The sequence below is a fragment of the Grampus griseus genome (genome assembly GCF_964374135.1).
Source record: "Grampus griseus genome assembly, chromosome: 11".
In the NCBI taxonomy this organism is placed as follows: domain Eukaryota; kingdom Metazoa; phylum Chordata; class Mammalia; order Artiodactyla; family Delphinidae; genus Grampus; species Grampus griseus.
In genome coordinates, this window is record NC_139005.1 from 92,115,290 (window position 1) to 92,131,678 (window position 16,389).

Here is a 16,389-nt window from a genome sequence, read left to right on the forward strand (position 1 = left end):
AGGGCTCTCCAGAGGGGAAGACACGGATGCTCCCCAAGCGGGGGCCATTGTGGGACTCCCTGAGTGCGAAACGATGGGAGAGATATGGGGGGGATATGATGGGGCAGGAAGGGAGGTGGGGATCAGCTGACAGAGAAGGGGAAACGTCAAGGGAAGTGATGGGCAGTGCCCCACGCCAGCCAGGCCCGGTGCTGGAGGCAGCCCTGGGGGACCGGGCGCGCTGGCTCAGGAGCCGTGGCCCGTTTGAACAATGCTGAGACAGAAGGTCTTAGAAGCCAGTTGGTTCACTAGGATCACCCAGCCTGAACTCAAACCCAGGGCCAGGTGACTCCAAACTCTTCTGTCACCCCCGCTGCTGTCTGGGGGACAAAGCCTGAGATCTGCCGTGGGTGGGGAGGGCGAGTGCGCCCCTCAGCCTCGAGGGGCCTCGGGATCGGAGCAGCAGTGGATCTCCGCAGCGGGCTTCACGTTCACTCTTCTCTGCCACCGCTCCCCGTGCCCAGCACCCCTCCGGCTGCAGGGACAAGGGGCAGGAGGGGATGGGCAAAGCCACTCGTCACCCACCCCAGGTGGGTCACTCAGGTCAAACCGGGAAACCAGCCAGAGAATTTGGAGCACCCAGTGCTGGGCAGCCAGCGCCACTCCCACTCTATCCCCCCCACCTCCCCCCCACCCCACCCCCGTCACTCCAGCACCTGGATCTGAACCTTCCCAGACCTTCCACACAAGTTACAGGGTTCCTAAAGACAGCTTCTGCCGAAAGGGAAATGCTACCTCCCCAAGGAACGGCTCCAAAAACTTGGCCAGCCAATGAGTAAAACCTGCCAACCGACTTCGACGTCTTCGCTCTGTGCTTTGCATGGGCTGAGCCGAGACAGTGGAAAGTACTTCACGGCACCCAGCCGGGGTCAGGAAGGCCAAGCGTCCCCCCATGACCCAGCCTGGGCACCTCACAGGCCACCTAAGGACTTTGTCCTGACTGCTCCCCCAAATCCACATTCTTTTCCCAACCGCTGCAATCCCGATCCCATAGGAAAACCTCTGTGTTAATCTAACAAGAACAACGTACTAAGTGCAATGTGGGATCCCGGATTGGATCCTGGAACAAGAAAACTAAATTAATGGAAAAAGTAGTAAAATACAAGACAAATCTGAAATTAGATAATACTATTGTACCAAGGTTAATGTCTTAGTTTGGACAAATGCACTGTGGTTATGTAAATGCTGTGAGCGTAAGGGGAAACTGGCTGAAGGATATGGTGAATTCTCTTACTTTCCTTGCAATTTTTCTGTACGTCTAAAATTATTCCAAAATAAAATGTTTATTTAAAAAAGAAGAAAAGAGGGCTTCCCTGGTGGCGCAGTGGTTGAGAGTCCGCCTGCCGATGCAGGGGACACGGGTTCGTGCCCCGGTCCGGGAAGATCCCACATGCCGCAGAGCGGCTGGGCCCGTGAGCCATGGCCTCTGAGCCTGCGCGTTCGGAGCCTGTGCTCCGCAACGGGAGAGGCCACAACAGTGAGGGGCCCGCATACCGCAAAAAAAAAAAAAAAAAAAAGAAGAAGAAAAGAAAAGAAAAAAGAATAATGCACCTCTTTGGGAAGACACGGCCAATGAGTATGGTCACGTGACTCGGAAAGAGCTATATGTACTGGGTTTTATCCCCCGTTTGTCCCCGGGGGTGGAGCTTCCTTGTGCAGTAAACAACCTTCTCAACCATACATGGCCATGATGGCACTACAATTGCACCTGCCCTCCATCCTGAGAAAGCCGCTTCTCCAGGACAACCCAAGCAAAATTCTTCCGAAATTAGGTCCACTCAACTCCCTCCTTCATTCCACGTGCACCCATTATACACCACTTGAATACCTGGCTCCGGGCTTGGTACTGCTGTGGATACAAAACAAGGAAGACAAGAAGCTGCCCCTGAAGAACTTGTGACCTGTAATGAGAGTGACTCAGGGACCTTGAGATGGCCCCGATCTGCCGGTGGCTCTGGGGCTGTGAGGATAGGCCAGGGTTGGCAGGGGAACAAGATAGGGAGTGAGGCAGCCTGGACCACAGCCACCAGGTGTCTGCGAGGCTAGAAGGGCAGTGGCAGTCTCTGCGTGCTTCCAGCACAGCGACCACTGCTCTAAGCCCAGGCTGGTGGTGGCTCTATTGTTCCCCCGCTTTACAGATGAGAAAACCGAGGCCCAGAGAAGTTCATGAATCTGCCCCAGATGACGCGGCACACTTGTAACCACTACACTGGAAGTGAACATAGGTCTCCTTGTCCAATACTCTCATTTTACAGATGGGGAAACTGAGGCTCTTGTGCATGAGACCAAGGCCAAGATGCAGCAGCCCCAGCCTCCTGTCCAGGCCTCTTCACCTTTTCTTTTTCTTTTTTGTTTTTAAGTATCTATATTGAGACATAGTTTGCGTATAATAAATGAATCCATTTAAAGTGTACAATTCCATTCATTTTCAGAGATACATACACCCATGAAATCTCCACCAGTCAAGATGCCAAACATCAGAGAACATTCTCATTTCCGTGGAAGGTTTCCTCGCACCCCTGCGCAGTCCGTGTCCCCACCCCCTGCACCCTCACATGGAAGCTCTGAGCTGCTTTCTGTCGTTACAGATTCCTTTGCATTTTCTAGCATTTCACATAAATGGAATCACGGTATTCGGCCTCTTGCACAAGGTTTCTTTCACACCGTATGTTTCTGAGATCCATCCGTGTGCTGTTGCATGAGCCGTGGTCCATCCCCTTTCATGAGTGAGCAGCGTTCCATCCAGGGATGTGTCACACTTTGGTTATTCATTCAGTCAGTCCTCTTTTAACCACACTTGGCAAACTCACTGAATCACAGAAGCACGGGGCCCCTGGGCGTGCGTAGAGGGGTCATAAAGACCATCTTCATCCAACCCCGCCTCTGCACTTCTGGTATCCATTGCTTGGTTCACTGCCCACTAAGCAGCCCTGTTCACATACCTCCAGTGATGGGGAAGTCATTCCCTTAGGAGAGAGCCTTTTTCACCCTTGGGCAGCCGGGCCTGTTAGAAAACCCTTCCTCATTTTCAGCCCAATCCACCCTGTCGATTGTGCCCACAGAGGTCCTAGGACTTACCCAGGGGCGGCTCAGATCAGTCACCTCCCCACCACAGGCCTTAGGGTTCCCGAAGTACAACCTCCACCCAGCGGTGTGCTGGTAAATGTTTAACCTATAGCCCCAGTTCAGTGATCTCTGCTTGTGTGTAACACTACCTGATATGATTATATCAAAATGCACTTATCCGATCTCCTGTTAATGCATATGCATGAGGCTTGCAGTGTTTGCTTTACAACCAGTTCTGCTGTGGGTATTTGTGGACTCCTGGAGCTGGCGGGTGAGGTTTCTCCAGAAGTGGGACAGCAGAGCTGTAGGGCACCTACATCTTTCACCCTAATACACAGCGAGAAGACATTTTTCAGGGGTCCTCATGGTACACACCTTCGGCCACATTTGGCCTTGTAAGACTATACTTTTTGCCAACCTATGGGTGTGAATTGGCATCTCACTGCAGTTTTAATTTAAATTAACTTGTTTCTGGTGATGTTGTGCATCTTTGCATGTATTTATTGGACGCTGGTGTTTCCTGTTCCATAAATTATCTTTTCGTATCTCTTGTCCATTTCTCTACTTTCTGATACTTATTTGGAGAAGTTCTTTGTATATTCTGATTTTCTTTTTTTTTCTTTAATGTATTATCCCATTGCTTCTCTTTATTTATTTTTGGCTGCGTTGGGTCTTCGCTGCTGCGCGCAGGTTTTCTCTAGTTGCAGCGAGCAGGGGCTACTCTTCGTTGCGGTGCGTGGGCTTCTCATTGCAGCGGCTTCTCTTGTTGCAGAGCACGGACTCTAGGCACGCGGGCTCCAGTAGTTGTGGCTCACGGGCCTAGTTGCTCCGCGGCATGTGGGATCTTCCCAGATCAGGGCTCGAACCCGTGTTCCCTGCATTAGCAGGCAGATTCTCACCCACTGCGCCACCAGGGAAGCCCAAAAAAGTGTTCTTTATCTCACCCCAAAAGGAAGACACGATGCCTGGTTTCCCATACATTGCTGGTTTCCATTTGCTATTTACCTTCAAGTTTGTGCCGTGTTTGCTTATAAAGGGCTTCCTCATTCATGTTTGCAGCTGAACAGGATTCCATTGTTTCGGCACGCTGGAAGTGATCTGATTAGTTCCTACTGAAGGATGGCTGGGGTTTCCCCCAACCTGCTCCTCCTCCGACTGTGCTGCCGTGTATAACAATGTGTGCACACCGTTTTGCCAGGTGCGAGTGTCTGGAGGCTGCTGGGTGATAGAGTGTGTCATTTGTGTCAAATCCCCTCCTCGGGGGGCTGTGCCCATCCATCCTCCCACCAGCAACGAATGAAAGCTTGTTTCCCCACGTTCTCATCAACAGTCTTTTAGGTGACTTTCTTATGTTTGATATTCCAAGGAGCCAAAAAGGATATAGCAATGACGTCTTAATTTGCATTTCTTTTAATCCGAGTGAGCATTTTTTCAGAGCGTTGAAAGCCATTTGCATTTCCCTTTTCTGTGAACTGTGTTTTCATACCCTTTGCCCATTTTCTTATTCCGGGTTGGTCTTTTTCATTGATTTCCATTTTAGGGAAATCAGCTCTTTGTCACATGAGTTACAACCATGTTTCCCCAGATTGTCACTATGTTACTAATAGTGGCCTGAGCCACGCAGACTTCTTCTTATTCTTGTCATTCAGTCCATCCAGTCTTTTCTTGTCTGGCTTCTAGGTTCTTTGTAATTCTTAGAAAGGCCTTTGCTACCCTAAAATTGCATTCCTAGAATCTTCTATGATTTCTTCTTGCTGCCTTTGTCTACCTTTTTTTTTTTGGCTGCATTGGGTCTTCGTTGCTGTGTGCAGGTTTTCTGTAGTTGTGGTGAGCAGGGGTTACTCTTCACTGCGGTGCACAGGCTTCTCATCGCAGTGGCTTCTCTTGTTGCGGAGCACAGGTTCTAGGCGTGCAGGCTTCAGTAGTTATGGCACTCAGGCTCAGTAGTTGTGGCTCGCAGACTCTAGAGCACAGGCTCAGTAGTTGTGGCACACGGGCTTAGTTGCTCCGCGGCATGTGGGATCCTCCCGGACCAGGGCTCGAACCCGCGTCCCCTGCACTGGCAGGCAGATTCTTAACCACTGCGCCACCAGGGAAGCCCTTATCTAGGTTTTTGAGCTTGATTATCCTGCTGCACCATGTGAGGTACGGATCCTACCTTACGTTTTTCCAGATGGCTACCCCTTGACCAACGTCATCTACCCCAAGAGTGTATTTTCTCCCCACTGACTGAAAGCGGCCTTCATCTCGTGCTATGTTCGCCCGTGTGTTTAGTTAGCCTTGGACCGTGCAGCAGCCCTGGGTTTTCCCTCCTCTCAGCCCCAGCATCCAGGGCCTGGGGTCCTCCCTCCTGAACAGTTCCTGAATCCACCTACCTCTCTCACCGTCCACCTCACAGCTTGGCTCAGAACTCAGCATTTCTCCCCAGGAGTGTTCAGATATGTCAGTGTCAGTGCTGGGGGGAGTCTTCCAACACCTCGATGGGACCCTGTTTTCCCCGGCAAAGGCCCACTCCCATCTGTTTAGGGCAGGAGAGCCTCCATGCCGGTCCCCACGCACCTTCCTCCTCTATCACTGCCAGGCCAGATCCGCTGAGGTCTTCCACTACCCATTCAGTGTGGTCTTTCACCCGCCATTCTTTCTTCCCAAAACCTGTGCTCCTCTTCCTGCCTGGCCAGATCCTATTTCTCCCCAAGACTCCACAGTGAGTGTCCCCCCTGGACCCCAAGCTCCCATCACTCACCTCCCCCCCGTCAGCACAGCCCCCTACACGTACCATGGACAGATAGGAGCGGAGACACCCAGCCAGCCTGCCTGTCGGCCTTCAGGCACCCACACGAGCTGCACAGCACAAGCCAAAGCACAGACAGGCCTTTGCTCCAGAGGACAGAGGCCAGGAGTCTTGCGGCAGCTTCTCCACTCCATCCAATGCGTGCTCCCGTCTCCTTTTGACTCTCAAAATCCCTTCCCTCCCACATGGACCCCCAGGCCATTTAAGCCCTCTGCTCTTGCCTATCTCCTGTCCTCCAGCTCTGCCCGTTCCCATGGGTGTCCTGGGTGGGCCAGAGGTTCTGACACTAAACAGGAAAGGGGAGGGGAAGACACCTTCAACAGGGCCTGGCCTGGGGGGTGGGGAGGATGCTCCCTGCCCGCAGGTGTCCAGTGCCACCAGGCTGACATGCGCTACTCAACACATATTTAATAACCCATCCTGGGTGCTGGGCCCTGGGACGTGCAGTGGACAAAACAAGTCCCTGCCCGGGAGAGCTCACAGGCGGCGGGGACACAGACTGTAAACAAGATAATAAATATAAAGATAATAGCAGTGATGAAAGTGCTGTGAAAAAATAATAAAAGGGGCCGGGGAGAAGAGAATGACACAGACGGGAAGAGGCAGACTTGATTAGAAACCTGGCTGAGCTCTCAAAGATCGGGGAAGAGTACGGCAGGAGAGAGCTGCCAAGGGCAAAGGTGAGGAGGAGCTCGGAGTGTCCTCAGGGGCAGCAAGAAGGCCAATGGGGCTTGAGTGAAACGCACCAGGCAGAGTGGCCCGCAGGCCTGGAGGCGCCAGGAACCGCTGTGCATTCAATCTGTGAGCAGCGAAACCGCGGGATCCGCATCTAGATGGCGCCCTCTGGTGGCCATGTGAGGAATAGACCGTAGTGGGACAAGGGCAGAAGTTGGAGAGCCGGTCGTCACTGAGGTGTCCAAGCAAGAGGGGATGGAGGCTTGGCCCACCGAGGTGGTGGTGGAGAAAGTGCAGACTGGCTGGACCCAGGATATACTCTGTGGAGTCTACAGGATTTGCTGATGGAGTCAAGGAGGGTGCCAGTTTCATTCTTAGCCACTCGGCAGGTGCAAGTACCATTTAACCAAGAGGGGGTGACTGTGCGAGGAGGGGTTTTGCACGATCAGGAATTGAGGCTTCCATTCTGCAAATTTTGGTTGAGAAGCCTGTTGGACATTGGGATGTCATGTGTGGGGCTGGTTGATGTGTCTGGAGCAAGGAAAGAATCCAGACTAGAGACATAAGCGTGGAGTTGTCCGGATGCAGATGGTATTTAAAAGCAGGCGGTCCTCCAGGGAAGGGGCACTGCTCCAACAGGCAGGACCGAGCCGGAGCCCTGCAGCCTCCACGGGCTGCCTCCTTCTCTGCCTTGAGCTGCATGACCCGAGGAACTGGGAGGGGGGCAGGAGGCAAGGAAACTCTTTCCTACCACACACCTGGCACTGAGTATGAAATATCTAGGGGGCATATCTGTCCCCCTTCTGGGCTTTCCTGGCCCTGCCCTCACCCAGCTTCGGGGCACTCACGTTAGCCTCCTGCCCAGGCCCGCCTTCCCCTCCCTCCCTCCGCATCCCAGCCAGCAGCCCATTCTCAGATCACTCTTCCTGCCCAAGTTACCCAAAGCACCCTTAATTTCTTCCTTCTTTGTCTTTCCAACCACACACTGGCTGGGCCCCATCCAGGGACCTAGACCTCCAGACCCACCCAGCCCCCCCACGGGCTGCACCCAGTGGATGGAGACAGTCCCTTGGGGCAGACTCCACCTTCAGCCTCAGCAAAGCCCTGAGCTCTCAGCCATCCCCTTGCCGAGCCCTAGGAGGCGCTCTTTCACACACGCCCCTGGCCCTCTGACCACCACTTATTCAGGAACCACAAACCCTCTCCTTCAGGAGGTGACCTCAGCTTCCATCCCACTCAAAGCCGGCCAGAGATGAGTCCTCCTCCAGCTTCCCCCCTCACCCTCTCACGGGCCTGGAACCAGCTGTGTGATCACACCCACCTCCTCCACTCGCTGGAGAGCCGTGAGCACGAGGCCAATGCTGTGCAAGCCACAAACACTCGTCAATATCGGGGAGGCTGTGGCCACGGGGCCCACTTTCCCTTTTCATAGTCTATCCCTCTCGTCTCCTCTAGGACGCTGCTCTGCTCTTTCTCCAGCTTCTCCAACTGCTTTCCCACATTCACTCATTCCCACATCCTACATCTTACAAGGAAATAGTCCTGAGGCTTTGTTTCCATGTCCCCCCTCAGCTGCCACCCACCCATCCAAGCCATCTCCTCACCTTACCTCTTAGGAAACCCCTCACCCACTGCAATCTGGTTTCCTCTGTGGCATAGCTGGAGCGAGACCAGACCCAGACGTTAATACACAATGATGAGGGGTCCAGGGACTGGGCCAAGAAGGGCTGCGGGACCAGAGACCCCAGTGAGCCAAGGCCACATTTGGGAGCTGAATCGACATACTCGGGTTCTTCCACAGTACTGTCCTTCTGGAGACCGGCCCACTTCTATGGATTAGGCCATGCTCTCCAAAGGCACCCGCAGGGCTCCAAAACTGATCGCCCCTCGCCACCCCTCCACTGAAACCACGCTCTCAAAGGTCACCTGGGCCTTCCAGGTTCCTAAACCCAAAGACCACTTCTGGATCCTGGATCAGTCATGTTTTGGTGCAGGAACTAAAAAACACTCTAGGTATCTTCAGCAGAAAGGGATTTAAGGTGGGGAATTGGGTGCTTAAAAATCACAGGCGGTACTCTCTGCGTGGGTGGGTCTCCAGGAACGACTCCCAGAACACTGCAGAACTGCTCCAAGGCTACGAGCAGGAAACTTTCCAGGCTGCGTGTCACAGGGAAGCACGGTGCAGGGAGGGTGAAACAGAATGCAAGCCAGCCCTCCAGTGGCTCCATCAGAGGCCCCATTCTCCCAGCCTCTCTGCATCATGGGGCTGTGGCCCACTCCCTCCCCTTTTAAGTACTTTTTTTTTTTTTTTTTGGCCGCGCGGCGCAGCTTGTGGGATCTTAGTTCCCCGACCAGGGATCAAACCCGGGCCCTGGGCAGTGAAAGCACAGAGTCCTAACCCATGGACCGCCAGGGAATTCCCTTAAGTACTTTTTAAACACTTGCCTTGCATTGGCTTGCCCTCCTTTGCCTCCGGCTCCGCGTGTCAACAGACTCCACTCCAGCACAGGTAACAGAAACCCCGCAGCAGGGGTTAGAACAGGCAGGGCCTTATAGGCTCATTCAGCAAAACGTCAGGAGGAGGCAGCCCAGGCCTTGGAGCAGCAGCCCCGCGATGCTGTCAGGAGCCTGGGCTCATCCTGTGTTTTGGTCCCATCATCCTTAGCACTTGTCCTACACCTTGGCTTGTTGCTGTGTAGCTGCAAGAGGGTGGCCGCACCTCCCAGCCTCACAATCACATTCCGAGTGGCAAGGAAAGGAAAGGGTGAGGGGGCCCAAACTCATTCTCCTAATGAGAATTTCCTCTTATTAAGGAAGGGGCACCCTCCCCAGGGACTTCCTCATTGGTCAGAAAGGGTCACATGGCCACCCTTGGCAGTAAGGGAGGCTGGAAAATAATGATTTAGCTTTTCAGACTCTGTAGTAGAGGAAGGAAAAGAGGAGATGGATTGGGAATTTTTAATGTTTTTAATGATTTTAATGAATTTTTAATGGTTGTCAATTTTTAATGTTTGCCATAACCATAAAGGGAATTAGTTGTCCGGGTTTCAAGCTTTGACGGATCCAGAAGCTTATATGATGTCATCCAGCCTCACTCTCTCTTGCTCTCCATCTCTCCACTCACTGTCTTCTGCTTTGGCTTAATTCTCAGGCTCCTTCTGGTGGCACAGGCAGCTCCAGATTTGCATCATCTTCACAGCTAGAAAACACACCTGAAAGTTTGGTTTTCCTCATTGTTCCAGCAAAATTCCCAGGATTGAATCTCATTGGCCCTGATTTGGTCACGGCACCACTGTTGAACCAATCACCACAGTCAGGGGATGGAATATTATTAGCTGGACCTAGGTCATGCCTTCTCCACCCCCTTCCTAGAGCTAGGGATGATGGCTAACCTCATCCTCATCTCTGGGCCCTTCTTCCAGCTTGGACCTCGTAACACTGTGCTCCACAGGGATCTGAGCTCAATCCTTTTCTCAGTCCAAAGCCACCATGAGCTCACGCAGTCCCGTAACCTTGTGGACGTCTACATGGTGATGACACCCAGATGTGTGTCTCCAAAGCAGATCTTGCTATGGAGCTCCAAATGTATCAATCGACTACACTATGTCGTGTATAAACACATATAACATACACATACATTTGTAATATGTAAGTACATGCCACAAATACACATAACATAAAATTCACTCTTGGCCATTTTGAAGCGTACAGTTCCGTGGTATTAAATACATTCATGACGTGCAGCCAGCGCCACCACTCATAGCTCTTTTCATCTTGTAAAACTGAAACTCTGTCCCCATTAAACAATGACTCCCCATCCCCCTCCCCCCAACCCCTAGCAACCACAGTTCTACTTTTTGTCTCTGATTTTGACTACTCGAAGTACCTCATATAAGTGGAATCATACAGAATTTTTTTGGGGGGGGGTGTACTTTTTTCACTTAGCATCACATCCTCAAGATTCATCCATGTTGTAGCATATTGCAGAATTTCCTTCTTTTTTTTAAGGCTGAATCATATTCCACTGCACATTCCACATAGACCACATTTTGTTTATCCATTCAGCCATTAATGGGTACTTGGGTTGCTTCCATATTTTAGCTATTGTGAATAATGCTGCTGTAACGTGGGTACACAAATGTCTCTTTGAGACTCTATTTTCAATTCTTTGGGGTCTATACCCAGAAGTGGAATCTCTGTGTCATACAGTAATTCTGTTTTTAATTTTTTGAGGAACCGCCATATGGTTTTCCACAGCAGTTGTACCATTTTACTTTCCCACCAACGGCACACAAGGGTTCCAATTTCTTCACATCCTTGCCAACACTTGTAATTTTCTGTTTGTATGCTTTTTAAAATAATAGTCATCCTAATGGATGTGAAATGGTATCTCATTGTAGTTTTGCATTTCTCTAATGATCAGTGGTGTTGAGCATCTTTTCATGTGCTTATTGGCCATTTGTTTATCTTCTTTGGAAAAATGTTTATTCAAGTCATTTGCCCATTTTTGAGTCGGGTTGTATGTTTTTCTGTTGTCAAGTTTTAGGAGTTATCTGTATATTCCGGATATTAATCCCTTATCAGATATACGATTTGCAAATATTTTCTCCCATTCTGTGGGTTGCCTTTTTACTCCGTTGATAGTGTTTTTTCTTTAATGCCCAAAACTTGCTAATTTTCCTGAACTCCAATTTGTGTATTTTTTTCTTTTGTTACCTGTGCCTTTGGTGGCTTATCCAAGAAATCATTGTTAAATCCAGTGCCATGAAGATTTTGTCCTATGTTTTCTTCAAAGAATTTTCTTGTTTTAGGCCTTACATTTAGGTCCTTGATCCATTCTGAGTTAATTTTTGTATGTGGTGTTAAGTAAGGGACCAACTTCATTCTTTTTTTTTTTTAATTTTTATTTATTTTTTAATAGTGTTGATTTTTACTTGTTGACAGTTTGCTCTATTTATTTATTTATTTTTGGCTGTGTTGGGTCTTCGTTTCTGTGCGAGGGCTTTCTCTAGTTGTGGCAAGCGGGGGCCACTCTTCATCGCGGTGCGCGGGCCTCTCACTATCGCGGCCTCTCTTGTTGCGGAGCACAGGCTCCAGACGCGCAGGCTCAGTAATTGTGGCTCACGGGCCCAGTTGCTCCGCGGCATGTGGGATCCTCCCAGACCAGGGCTCGAACCCGTGTCCCCTCCATTGGCAGGCAGATTCGCAACCACTGCGCCACCGGGGAAGCCCCCAACTTCATTCTTTTGCATGTGGCTCTACAGTTTTCCCAGCCCCTTTTGTTGAAAATATTCTTTTCCCCACTGAATGGTCTTAGCCCCTTTGTCTGCTTTTAATCTGTCTTAGCGAGTCCTTTTTTCACATAATCATCAGAGCAACCTTTCCAAACTGCAAATCAGTAGTAGGATTGGCTCCCAGCGCCCCACATCTGGCTGTGTGACCCGGGGGGTGGGGTTACAGAAACTCTCTTAGGCTCAGCCTCTCTCATCTACAAAACAGGATCACAATGGCCATCTCAAAGGGATGTGGTGAGGAGCGCTCGAGACAAAAGACTTGAACACCCTCTGCGGTGTCTGACACAAGAGACAAAAGACTTGAACACCCTCTGCGGTGTCTGACACAAGAGAGATTTCCTACCAAGTGTGGCTCCTTTCTTAACTTCCTTATTACCAGTCAGGTAAGATAAGAAATGTACACCGTGTTCTGGCATGCAAAGCCTCTCAGAGCCTGGCCCCCATTTTTCTTTTGAGGCTCATCTCCCCGCTCCCCACTAAAGCCACACGCACAGATTCACTCGCTTAACAGCATGAGCTCTGGCCCATGGACGCACCTAGAGATCACCTGCTCAGCCTCACATCCTCAGTCCGCACATGCTGTTCCCACCACTTGATGCCCTTCCTTCTTCTGCCTTCTCTCCTCCAAGCCAGTTCACATAACCTCCTCCTCTGTGGTCCCCACCAGGAATCCATCATTACCTACATACCTGTTCTGAGAACTCATCACGTGCCTGTAGAATGATCAGAGGATGATCTGCCCCCCTGGACTGGCTCCCCAGGGCTTGGTTGGATCTCACTTTGTCCTGAGGAGAGGCAGTGATGTGAAAAGATGAACGTGGCCTTGTGACTCAGACTCGTGGGATCTCACATCCCTACCATTCACAGACCCTGGGACCCTGGACAAGACAGTTCACCCTCTGGGCCTCAGTTTTTCATCTGTAAAATGGGGATAATCATATCTATTTCACTGAATGTTTGTGAAGATCAGAGGCCGACGGATTTTTTAACAATGTATTCAAGTATTATATGAATAATTTTAAATGTAAAACTGTATCAAATGAGAAGTGTGGGTGTTGAATGGACATTATAGCTCACCCAGGATGGGCAGCCAGGATGCAAACTCAGGTCATCTAAATGCAGAATGCAAGTTCTTAACCACTATGGAAGATGGATAGATGGACAGATGGTTGCGGGATGGAGGGAAGAACAGATAGTGGATGATGGAAGGAGGCTGCGGGGGGCGGGGTGGACCAGTCACTGGATAGAATCAGGAGGCTTCCACGTGAGGTTTTCCCAGCTGAAGCCCAGCCACTTCCCACCTAGCCCTCAAAGAGAGCTGGGATAGGGTGAGGCACGTGAGGCACTCACTTCGGGTGCAGAATCTAAAGGGAAACTAAAGTCACTAATCAAGATAAATAATCTTTTAGGTGATATCTTCAGAAATCAAAATCAATGCAAAAAAAACCCATAATGAACAAAATATCAAAAATAATGTTAATATTTTTAAATTTAAATAAAGATCAAATCTGCCCCAGCGTTTATACGACCTCCCCCTGATCCAGGCCTTACCTACCACCCCAGCACCTCCCCTCCCACCCCCGACCCATCACCCCCAGCCCATCACTTCACCACCACCCCCATCGCCACCCTGAGGCCGGCACTGGAGAGTCGGGGAAGGAAGTGATGGAGAATGAAAGAGAAGGCAGAGAGATGGGGCTGCCACGCTCTTCCCAGCGCCCAGCCCTGCCCGCCCCCCACTACAGTCACCGCCCATAGACCCAAACACAGGCCTTGACGGCTCCTCTGAGTGGCGTTCCCCCTGCCACCACAAGGTGGCGCCCGTGGGCTGATTTTGGTCTCCGAGGAACCAGCGGAAGGGGACAAGGGAAGGGGGTCAGAGCCTCCTGGATCTCCCAAGGCCGCGCTGGGTGCTGACTGCTTGAAGTGGATTCTTTCATGAAATCCCTCACACCTTCCCTCGTGGGAGGTGCTGTCATTATCCCCGTTTTTACAGAGAAGGAAAAAGAGGCCCAGAAAGGGAAAGTGGGCGGCACCTGGTGGAGACCTGGCCATGTCTGCAGGGCTCCTCGACCTGCGCCAGCCACTCACCGGGAGCCCAGAGGCCCCATGCCTCACAGAGGGCACTCTGGGCGGTCTTGGGAATAAATGGGCAAACAGGCCCATTTGGCAGAGTTGGAGACGAGGCTCACGTGGCTGAGTCCCTTAGCTCCCGTCACACAGCCGGAAGAGACGGAGGAAGCAGGGGAAGCCTGGGACTGCCCAGCACCATCCCATGCCCTGACCCCACCTGCATGATCCCCACTTGTGAGGCCCTGTGTCCTGGTCTGCAGACTCAGCCGGGCCCAGAGAGAAAGTTCTAGCAGGTGGGAGTCAGGAGCCTTTGTCCCTCCCCGCTCCGTGCTGACTTTGGCCAGGTCATGTGCTCCATCGGTCCCAGGGTCATCTCAGGACCCTGTGGGCCTGGGGTCACAGAAACCAGATGGGGCCTCCTCCCAGCACATCAATAGCCTGGTGTGGGCAGAAGGGCAGAGGATGAAGGGCAGCCAAGGGGATAGGAGGAAAAGAATAAAAACCAGGACTTAGGGCGCTTGGAAGCACCTCCCTACCTCCATGGTTCTCTCTTCCATAACCACAAGGAGAGAGATCTCAGACACACTAAGGGGCCTTCCAGCAGAACATTCTGGAATTCCAGGACTGCAAGCTCATTGCCATCACAAGCTGGTCTATGTCACCATTCCTGGACATGACTCGCACAGCCCAGCCTGGCCCAGGGACCTGGCTTCCTGATAACTGAAGGTTCTGGTTAACAGAGTTGCCATGCTCTTCTGGCGATGACCAACCTCAGAGTGACACTAGAAGTGGCTCTCATGTCATCCCAGGGCCCTGTTGGGAGTGTTACCACCTCCAAAACTGTGGTCTGCAGGTGGAGAAGAGGTGCCGGCTGGCCACCTGCCTTCTGGTTAGATGGAACTTTACAGTTGTAGGATGTGGAAGGTCAGGGATCAAAAGGCCCTTAGAGCTGATTTGGTCAAACCCTGACACTCACCCCAGCCATTTATTCATACAACAAATACTTACTTAGCATCACCATGTGCCACAGGCTAACCAGATAGAACCAGCCCCATCCCTCCTAGAGTTTATAATCCAGCGATGAAAACAAATATCGAGCAAGTAATTATAGTGATGGGTCCTAGGATTCTGGTAGGGTGTGCTGAGAGCCGTGAGCATGTGGGTCAGGGAAAACTGCCCAGAGAAAACAGATTAAGCCAAAACCTGAAGCTTGAGTAGGAATTGGCCAGAGAAGGCAAGGAGAAAGAGCACATCTGGTGGCAGGAGTGGCATGTGCAAAGGCCCTGGGGCATGAGAGTACATGGTCTGATCAAGGTAAAGAAAGATGGCCTACAGAGCTGTAGCATAGAGTGAATGGGAGAAGAGGGCAGAGCAGCAGGCAGCAGCCAGACTCCAGAGGGTCTTGTGGGTCATGCTATGGAGTCCCAATGCCATCCTGGAGGCAATAGGGAGCCACTGAAGGTTTTTAGGCAGAAGAGTGACGTGACCAGACGTGTCTTAGAAAAATCAGTCTGGGTACTATGAGGGCAAAGATTCGGGGTGGGGGTGGGGCAAGGCTTGAGGCCAAAAGACCTACTCAAGCTGTCACAAGAGGAAAGATGATGTGATGGTGGCCTGAATAGGGAGGTGGCAGTGAGGCTGCCTGAGGAGTCCATGGCTCCGAGAGTCATTTAGGACACCAGACTCTAGGGAACATTGATTATGCAGGCAGGGAGGAGGGAAGACAGGGGTCTAAATCGATTCCTATGGTCCCACCTGGGTGACTGGGGGCAGGGCGGGGGAGCAGTGCTGCCGTTTGCTGAGCTGGAAAACATACAAGGGGCCAGTTTGGGACCCACTGAGCGGAGGAAACACCCAAATGGAGTTGTCAGGTGGGAAACTGGAAATGTAGGGGACGAGTGAGAACAGAGCACGGGGCAGGAGTGTCGGTGCGCACTCTCGGACCTTGAATGATAAAGAAAGAGGTGCTGGGAGAGGCCCCGAAGGAAGCCCAGCATCCCACACACCACTGTGTCCATGTCCCCAGGGACCGGCGCATTGCTTGGCGTGAGGAAGAGTGGCGAGTGGTACTTTCCAAAGATGGCGGCACCAACATCTCCCATCCGCATCGTCTTATGATGTGACCCCGTGACTACGGTGGAAGTGACACTGAGAGACTTCCAAGGCCAGGTCATAAAAGGCGACTGTTTCCACCTGGTGCTCTCATGGCTCCCAAGGTTACTGGCTACCTGGAACTGCCATGCTGGAGGGGCCACGTGGAGAGCCCACAGAGAGCAAGAGAGAGATGCCAAGCAGTTCTAGATGTTCAAGCCCACAGACCCACCGCCAACCATGCAAGACGGTGAGGCTTCAGGTACCCCAGGCCCATTCTTGGGCTGCCCCAGTTGACACGAAGTAGAGCCGAGACCAGTTGTCCCCACTGAGCCCTGCCTACACTGCAGATTCATGCAC